The sequence below is a fragment of the Benincasa hispida genome, chromosome 10, assembly GCF_009727055.1.
Source record: "Benincasa hispida cultivar B227 chromosome 10, ASM972705v1, whole genome shotgun sequence".
In the NCBI taxonomy this organism is placed as follows: domain Eukaryota; kingdom Viridiplantae; phylum Streptophyta; class Magnoliopsida; order Cucurbitales; family Cucurbitaceae; genus Benincasa; species Benincasa hispida.
The window spans coordinates 5,163,100-5,172,154 of record NC_052358.1 but is presented as its reverse complement, the minus strand read 5'-3'; the positions used below and the strand labels follow the sequence as shown (position 1 = coordinate 5,172,154).

At 33.7% G+C, this 9,055-nt stretch overlaps 1 pseudogene; it reads right to left on the bottom strand.

Moving 5' to 3' along the window:
- Positions 1 to 334: 334 nt before the first annotated feature.
- On the bottom strand, positions 335 to 8,319 carry LOC120088255 (annotated as a pseudogene).
- Between the last annotated feature and the right edge of the window lie 736 nt (positions 8,320 to 9,055).

The window sequence follows — 9,055 nt, the reverse complement described above, 5'->3', positions numbered from 1 at the left end:
AAGAAAGTAGAGATTAGCATATAATTTTTCAATAGCAAAGTGGGTGGAAGACCGATTCATCGAAAAAGAAGAAAGATCCATCGTTAGCAGAGGCGTGTTTTCAGGAATCACCATGGAACAAGATGTGGATGTGAATAACTCTCAAAGAAAAATTAAAAGAAAATATGTGATACGTCCATATTAAGGAACTCAGGAGTAAATAACTCGCATGAATCTTTATTAATAAGATTGGACATATAAATAGCCAATCTAATGTATACAAATAGATAAAACTAGTTATGTTGAGAAAGACAATAAAAAGAAGTAGCTAATTATAACTATATATCCTAAAACTCTAAACTTGAGGATTAGGCGGGGGAAGCAGCCACTTCTCGCTCTGCACGTAATCAAGACTAATGAATGGCTTCACTTCTACATCACTCAATTGCTTGCCGTAATTTACGCGCCCGCTCGACTCCGATCCTGGTCCCGAACACTTGTATTCTCCAAACAAAACCGTTCTATAAAAGTAAAAGAGCAAATTATTCCATGCGACTGTTGCATATATTCTAAATCATCTTGAATGTGACATAAAAATACAATTTTTAATTGATTTAATTACAAACTTGGTCCCTATGATTTGAAAAAAAAAATTAAAAATTATTTCTTAGGATTTAAAAGTCAAAATCTAGTGTTGGATTTAGTGTTAGATAAATATCATATAAATAGTTATATGATTTAATAAAATATTCATATATAGTCCATATGTAGGGACTATTTATGAGTGTTTTATTAAAACATTATGATCTAAATTTTAATTATAAATCATGAAAACTAAATTTTAACTTTCTTGAGTCATGGGAACCAAAATTACATCTTAACGTTTTAAATTTCAATCCTACATTTAGAGAAAAAAAATGATGGATATTGAATGCATCAAACACATGGAAAATTATGGTGTAGCTTGAGATATGGTAATTACTTGTCGTAACCATGATGGCCCATGTCGTGCCAACCTTCAGCATGCATGATATCAGCCATTGTTGTATAGGCAAAGACAACTCTAGATCTAGGCATCCAAGCTCTTCCCAAATAAGTGTTTTTGCCACCCGTTCCTGTAATGCTACAATGCACGAATGAATATCCACTGTCGTCCGATTCCTCTTCCCTTGAATGGGCTGTGATCACTCCCAATCCTCCCTCTCCCACCACGTTCAACTGACAGTTCTGCAATTGTTTCAAATTACATTATTATTACTGTTCTATCAATTAAATATTTCTATATATAGAAAAAACATTATGTTATATTATAGTATATGGTTTTCTTTGAGGAGCATTTTGGAGATTACCAAATAAAGGGAAGTTCCCTTTCCAAAATGAAGTCGACGGTGCCCTGAATGAAGCAATTTTGTAGAGATGTAAACGTCATCGTCGCAAAGAGTGTCTTGAAAATCCAAAGAATTTGCAATTGTAAACCGCGGCTTTTGTCCCCCTCAGTCTAGCTGCTAATCTTGTTCTCCTTTTCTTTTCCCATCTGGCCTTGGGGATGAATTCTGCCAATATTTTTCAACAAATGTAACAAAAATAATAATTCCTATATAGTTTAGCATTGATTCAACATTTATGTCGTATGTTTTTGTCTTTGAATTTTATAATAATATTTATAGGCTTCAAATTTAAATATTTTAATAAATTAATGAAATTTTTACCATCTATATTAGATCATTCATGTTCGTTGAATTTTAGTTTTTAGTTTTTAAAAAATTAAGATTATGATCATTACGCTCACTTCTAAAATATCACTAACTTCTTTGGCTTTTCTCACTCTCACAGGTTTTAGTAATAGCAGTTTATCAATGATAACAGTTGATAGTAACTATTTTTAGACAATAGCTTAATTTTAAGAAATCAAAAAACCAAAAATAATATTATTTTTTCGAAAAAAAGTCAAATAATTAAATCCAAAAATATTAAAATTTTAAAAATTTAATTTATCAATTAGATATAAATTTTAATTTCGTGCCTAATATATTGGCAATTTTGAACTCTAAAAAAAGACATATTTAATGAACAAATTATACCTCGAATTGAGATTGGCCGCAACGAAATAATCAGTACTCAACAATCAAAGGTAGCATATAAACGGTGCCGTATTTGGCAGCATCACCATCAAAAGTCATTTAGGCATCTTATTAGGAGACCCATAAAGAGTAACAAACGGCTTATTTCTATCAATCTTAAGCTTCTCTTATAAACTCCTTCTCCAATCCAAATCACTACACGTCTAGTGTTGCAGCTGGCACGCTGTTAAGGCTTCGTGACAGTCTTGAAATCTCCACTTCCGTCGGCCTTACTTTAACCACGGTGGCCTTTTCTTCCGCAGCCACAAGCGCCGGATCAAGCCCCGCCTTTACGATCGGCAAATGGCTTCACATTTTCCCAAAACCAGCCGTCTAATTGCGACTTTTCGGTCGAACCTGCGCGATGAGGCGAAGATGGCTGCAAAAGCTGATAGAAAAATTCATCTTAAGCCCGAGGGCATTAATGCAATATTTCATTTTTTTGGGTTTTTTTCTTTTGGGTTTTTTGTTTTGGTTCCTTTTTCTTTCTTTCTTTTTGGTTGTTTGAAAAGGTTTTAGTGTGTTTAATTTAATGGGGAAGGTGAATTTATATAGAGGAAGGAGGATATACTTAACCATAAGAAGGTACGCGAGAATTGGAGTAATTGTCGTGATCTTCTTAGGTTTATGCTTTTTGAGCTGCCACAAACTACAATTATACCTAATTCCTAAATTAGACAACCAATATACCGAGTCTTTAATCTTCATGTAGTTTGACAAGTGTCTATTTCTCAAAATTCTTAATTTATTTCGGTTATTATTACCAAATTCATTATTTATAATCAAAATATTTTAGTTTTTCTATATATTATAAAAAATAACAATTTTTTTAAAAAGGAGAGTATATATTTTTCTATTTTATTTCTGTTTCTATACTTTTTATTGTTTTATTAGTTTTATTAATTTTATGTTGGCGACGTTGCTACAAAATTAATAAAGGCTAAAATATGGGAAAAAAATCAATAATACTTTATAAATATTTTAATAAAAAAGTTGCAATTAATATTCTCTGTTGAGATATGTTATCGAGATTAAGCTAGATAAAACCCTAATACTCTCACTTAAAAGAACAATTAAAAAAATATCCCAAATAGCTTTGATTATGTTTTTAAGAAAAGAAACATTTATTCTTTTTTATTCTTTCTCTTACACTTGTTTCAGCTCTTAGTAAAAATAGGGATAGATAATTTAAGCTAAAAAAAATTCGTTGATGGTAGAAAATTAAAAGGATATTGGTAAGACACACAAGTTTATATCTTAGTTGGAAAATAAAACAAGAGAAATGGGCAACATATGAATTATTTTGTGGATTTTTTCTTTAGGGGCCGTTTGGATTAAGATTTTCTCAATCCCAGAAATTAAGGATGTCTGTGATTATTGTCTTAGGAATAAAATTACTAGAAATCAAGGATTGCGCTATGTTTGGTCGTGCATAGGAAAAGAAGTGTCTGAAAATAGTATGTGTGGAATAGTATGTGGGAATTTAAAAAAAAAATTGAGATTGTGAAACAAGTCCATGGGTTTGCCCAAAGTGGACAATATCATACCATTTGTGAGGATAGTTTCAAGGGTCTTATCCTATTCAAGCATTTGTTGAAATGCCTTGAATCTGTTTGTTGGTGCTTCGAACAACCAAGTACGGTGGGTCTCGCTTTTAGCATATTTATTTATTTGTAGTTATTTACGATTATAACTCTAGGGTTTAGAGTAGTGGCTATATAAACTCTCTAACCCTAGAGGGCTTAAATTATCTACACGATCACTGAGGCTCCGCTACACGATCGCTGAGTAACAAAAACGCTATATGATCGCCTACCAAATCTATACGATCTCTTCTAAATGCTACACGATCGCTGAGCTCGGCTACACAATCGCTTAGCTTGATACACGGATCGCTGAGTAATCAAAATGCTATACAATCGCTACCCAATGCTATGCGATCGCTTACCAAATGCTACACGATCGCTGAGTAACAAAATGTTATTACGATGCCCTACCTAATGCTATATGATCGCTTACTAATGCTACCACGATCGCTGAGCTCGGCTACACGATCGCTGAGGAGAGTGAGAGCCAATGCTATAACGATCGCATAACAATATATATCTGATCGCCCTAACCAATGTTATACCGATCGCTTACTCACTATGCTACAGTGATAGCTGAGCAGCTCAACATCGTGAGTGAGCAAAGTCTAAAATCAAGATGCTGATGCCTACCCATGCTATAGCGATCACTTTACAAATGCTAATGATCGCTTACACCAAATTATTGCCCCTACAACGATCACTGAGTACAAAATGTTATACGATCCCTACCAATGCTAGAGTGACTGCATTGCAAAATGCTGAATATTGCTTACCAAATGCTACACAACGTATCGATGAGTAACAAAATGCCTATACACGATTACTACCCAATGCTATGCAAAGACGATCACTACCCAAATGTTTACGACTCTCTTACCTAAATGCTACACGACGCTTATCAATATGCACTCACGAATCGCTGAGTAACAAAATGCTATACAAATTGCATACTCAGCTGGCTATTTGATCGCCTACCCAAATGCTAATATACAATCGCTTACCAAAATGCTACAGCGATCTCTATAACAAATGATTACACGATCGTTGTGTAAAGAAAATGTGTATAATGCTCAGCCTACCCAATGCCTATAGAGTGAATCGCCTTACCAAAATGCTACACGATCGCATTAATCAAATATGTGATAAGTGACGATCGTTGAGATAAAAAATGCTAAATGATTTCAACGTTGGAAGGAAGAGAAAATCGTGATAGGAAAGCGGAAAAGAGAAATGAAAAACCCACACTTCTTAAATGGGTAATGAAATTTCTTCATTTTTGTGGGTAAGATACTTAGAATTATCTTTTCCAAGATAAGGACTAACAAATCTACAAACCTCAAACATGGGCTTGTAAAACCCATTCTCATTCCACCTTCTTTTTCTCCAAGCCAACGCTACTTAGAGTAAGGGGTAATTAGGGGGTCCTACATAGGATTAATTTGGTTAATTTCTTAAGTAATTTTGTGGATGCTGGAATGCAAATGTTTTGTATATATATATATATATATGTATAAACCAATATAGAATACTATGATTAGTTAACTACATATAGATTTGTCCAATTTAGAGAAAATGATCATGCCAACATGAATAAACTTTTTTTTAAAAGTAAAACTAAGTTTGAACAAGAAACTAAAGAGGTATCAAATTATTAGAAAGAACAGCATTGATCTATGGGGTGAGGTTGATCTTCAAAGTTAGACATCATAGATGTTTGGTTCGTCATGCATTACAATCTAAAATGTGAGCAATAATGAAATTACAGATTCGTAGACAAAAAGAGATCAAAAACCTAAAACAATATGCCTTGCCGATGAAAAACTAGAATGTCATCACACAAAGGCTTTGGATTTTGTTGTTGAAGTAGTCCTGGCCTTCAAGCAAGTAGTAGAGAACCTTCAAATTATTTTCAATCCATAAAGGATAAATCTCTACTTCTTCGACTATAATAATTCCGTCCAAAGGAGTAGCAACCTCGGTGAACTTAACAGTACCAATGAATTTTAGAATTTTTGGCAACAAAATCATAAGTTCGCCATTAGAATTACGAACAATGGCTCTAAAGTACACTATTCACGTAGTGAAATGGAAGCATCGCAATTTTTTTCTTTTTTGTGGAAACAACAATTTCATTGAGGAAAAATGAAATAATATAAAAGTGAAAAAAAAAAAAAAAAAAATCCTCACCATAAATTAAACTTTTAATTTGGATTGGTAAGATAAGTAGGCTCGGGGAGTTAAAATAATTTTCTCTCATAGTGGTTATAGTTGTTACGAGGATAACAACAAAAGAAAAAAAAAAAAAAAAAAAAAAACCTCCCCCAAAAAAAGTCTCCTATCAAAAGAGACTCCAACTATGCAAAATAATTCTTATAAAATAGTTACAAGTATTTGAAATCGAAATCCACAAATAAACTAGAAAGTGAACAGGAAGACTAAACCTCACTAGCTAGGGTTATCCACGCCCTAAAAATCCTACCATTCTACTCTCCCCACAAAGCCAATCAGATTCACACACACTCTTACAATGAAACAGCAGAGTTAACATTGTACGAGAGTTATCCTCCAAGACTTGCACTACAAGAAAAAGCATATTTTAAAGCCTTCAGATGCAACATTGTATGAAAAAGGCTATTGAAAACATTCTGAAAAGTGTAAAAAAAAAAAAAAAAAAAAAAAAAAAAAAAAAAAGGGCAAGGCGGTAGAAAATGGATAAAAATATTTTGAATTTGAACATGCGCTCTGGAACTCTGAAGGGTTATATCACTTTTCTCACTTATTATTCTTTTCCGCTTCTTGCTCCTTCCGTCTCTAAAGTGGCCGCAAGCATTAGGGTTGGTCATTATTCATTACGATTAGAGTGAGACTAGAGGTTTTAGGCTCGGAGATTCTCCCGGTGAGGGCGAAATCAGGGTTAGGGTTTGAAGGGAAGGAAGGGGGAATGGAGGAGTAGAAGTGAGTGAAGAAGAAGGGGATTGAAACAGAGACAAGGAGGAAGTGAGGAAGAAAATGTCCTGTAACCGATCATTGTTAGAGAGATGTATAGAGAGCAATTACAGAATCATTGATGATAAAGCGACGGTTACCGACCTGATATCGCCGGCGACGGAGACGATGATGAAGGATCAGCCGTTAGCTCGCCGGAAAGTGAGGTTCGCGATGCTCTCAAGTCTCGATTCTGAGAGAGAAATGAACTCAACAGTTTAGTCGGGTGTTTATATACGCTACTTGCGGTGCGACATGAAGCCTGGAGGTGTGAAAAAAATGGAAATTCGATTGTCTACAAAATTGAGGAAAAGAAAAAGAAAAGAAAAATACTTTATTTATTATCATTATTTTCTTTTCATTAAAAACAATTTTTGGTAACTTATCCATAAATTTTTCTTTTTTACAAAGGTATTGTAATTAAAGTGTGAGGTGAGGAAATAAACCTCAAACCTTGAAGTCGATAGTACAAGCATTATGTCAGTTGAGCTACGCTCATGTTTGCAACTTATCCATAAATTTGAATCGAACGCAATTGAACGGTTTAGCAACCGTTTAAAATATTTTTTTCAAGTGTATTTTAATCAATTTTTATCATGTATATTTAAATAAAAAAAATTGAATATTTTTTTCTTAAGTCAATCCAAACGTATCTTTAGTTTGGATGTTTTGACACTTTTATCAATTTAGTCTTTATTTTAAAAATTTCACCAACACTAATTTTCATCTTTTATTAAATAAATAAACTTGATTCTAGATGATTAATCGATTAACATAGACAAGAAACTCAAATCATTATAATTTATAAAATATTAGAACTAAATTATTACTTATTAAAGTTCAAAGGCTAAGTTGTTACCTTTTTTTTTTTTAAAGATTAAATTGTTACACATTTAAAAGTATCTAGAAAATTGTTACTTCTAAAGTTTAATTTAGAGAAAAAAAAATGTTTTGTAGCCTTTGTTTATTAGTTTTTGAATACAAAATTCAAGTACATGATTCTTCGTTCCTTTAATATACTGAAGAACTCTTTTTGTAGCTTGCCAGTGTACGTCTGTCAGAGCCATTAGAAACTGACTTAACTGATTAACAATGTACATGATATCTAGTCGAGCATGAGTCAAGTATTGTAGGGCCCCGATTGTACTTCGAAAGACAAAGGGATCTTGAAGAGGTGTACCATCAATCACTGAGAGATGTTTGCCTAAGGAACATGGGGAGGGTGCTGGTTTGAGATCAAAGAGATTTAACCGTTGAAGAAGATCATCTACATACTTGGATTGGTGCAATATAAAACCACCCTCCAGATATTGTACTTGAATGCCGAGAAAGTAGCTGAGTTTGCCTAAATCCTTGAGGGAAAACATCCTATCTAGAATATTGATCAGTTGTGATATCAAATGATGATTGTTATTTGTTATAATCACATCATCCACATAGACAAGGAGGAGGATAATTGTGTCATTGGCATTATAAATGAAGAGAGATGTGTCAGCCTTTGAGTTTGATAATCCCCAGCCAGTAAGAGTGTGACTTAACATGTCATTCCATGCCCAGGGAGCCTGCTTGAGTCCGTATAAGGCTTTGTTTAACTTGCAAACATAGTTAGGAAACTGAGAGCTAATGTCCCTTGGTGGTTGTTGCATTTAAACGTCCTCGGTGAGCTTTCCATTGAGAAAAACATTGTTGAAGTCAATTTGACGGAGGACCCAACCTTTCGAGACTACAATACTCAGAATAATTCTTATAGTTGTTGCTTTGACAAAAGGGTTGAACGTCTCGAAGAAATCAATTTCAGGTTGCTAATGGAAGCCTTTGGCCACTAAATGTGCTTTGTATCTTTGTATTGAGCCATCCGGGTGCTGTTTTAGTCGAAAGATCCACTTGTTTTCTAGCACACTGATGGAAGGAGATGAGGGAACTAGATGCCAGGTATGATTTTGCATGAACACTGTTAGGGGACACACCCAGGGTGTCTCGAGGTGATGCGTAGAAACTTTATTCATCCAATCAGGGAGGGACCAAGGGATATGCTGTCACACTTGTAAGATTCTAAAGGCAACACTAGAGGAGGGGTGAATAGGGTTGGGACTACCAATTTTTAAAAAAATAATTTTATCTTCAACACAATGCTCAATAAAGTTAACCCGTTAATTTGATTAAAGAAATTTATGCAAGACAAAACTTAAATCATACAAGCTATGATAACTTCAAATTTAAAGACAATTTAATCAAGGATTAAATTTAAATAACACACTAAAAATTAAATCATGAAATTAGGAAGATTAAAAAATAACTAAGACAAGAAGCAAAAAATTGAAAAATCAGAAATAAAAGAGAGAGAGGAAGAGAAAACACCGGGAATTATAGTGGTTCAGCAAA